The following is an 811-nucleotide window of genomic DNA, read 5'->3' as shown; positions in this document are numbered from 1 at the left end:
GGGCTTGGGGACACTGCTGGGGAACAATGTTGGGGCTGGGGACACTGCTGGGGCTTGGAGACACCGCTGGAGCCGGGGACACCGCTGGGGGACACTGCCGGGGCTTGGGGACACTGATGAGGCACTGCCGGGGTTTGGGGACACTGCTGGGGGACAATGCTGGGGCTGGGGACACTGATGGGGGACACTGATAGGGTTGGGGGACACCGATGAGAGGCACTGCAGGGCTTGGGACACTGCTGGGGGACACAGCTGGGGCTGGGGACATCACTGTGGGACACTGCTGGGGCTTGGGGACACCGTTGAGGGGACACTGCCAGGGCTGGGGACACTGCTGGGGGACACTGATAGGGTTGGGGGACACCGATGAGAGGCACTGCAGGGCTTGGGACACTGCTGGGGGACACAGCTGGGGCTGGGGACATCACTGTGGGACACTGCTGGGGCTTGGGGACACCGTTGAGGGGACACTGCCAGGGCTGGGGACACTGCTGGGGGATAATGTTGGGGCTGGGGACACTGCCGAGGCTTGGGGACACTGCTGGGGTTTGGGGACAATGCTGGAGCTGGGGACACCGCTGGGGGACACTGCCAGGGCTCAGGGACATCATTGAGGGGACACTGCCAGGGCTTGGGGACACTGATAGGGTTTGGGGACACTGATGAGAGGCACTGCCAGGGCTTGGGACACTGCCGAGTCTTGGGGACAATGCTGGGGCTTGGGGACACCGCTGGGGGACACTGCTGGGGCTTGGGGACACTGCTGGGGGGCAATGTTGGGGCTGGGGAGGGGGATGGGGCGTGGGGACAC

The sequence above is a fragment of the Calidris pugnax genome, unplaced genomic scaffold, assembly GCF_001431845.1.
Source record: "Calidris pugnax isolate Ruff unplaced genomic scaffold, ASM143184v1 scaffold460, whole genome shotgun sequence".
In the NCBI taxonomy this organism is placed as follows: domain Eukaryota; kingdom Metazoa; phylum Chordata; class Aves; order Charadriiformes; family Scolopacidae; genus Calidris; species Calidris pugnax.
Note: the sequence above shows the minus strand (reverse complement) of the source record.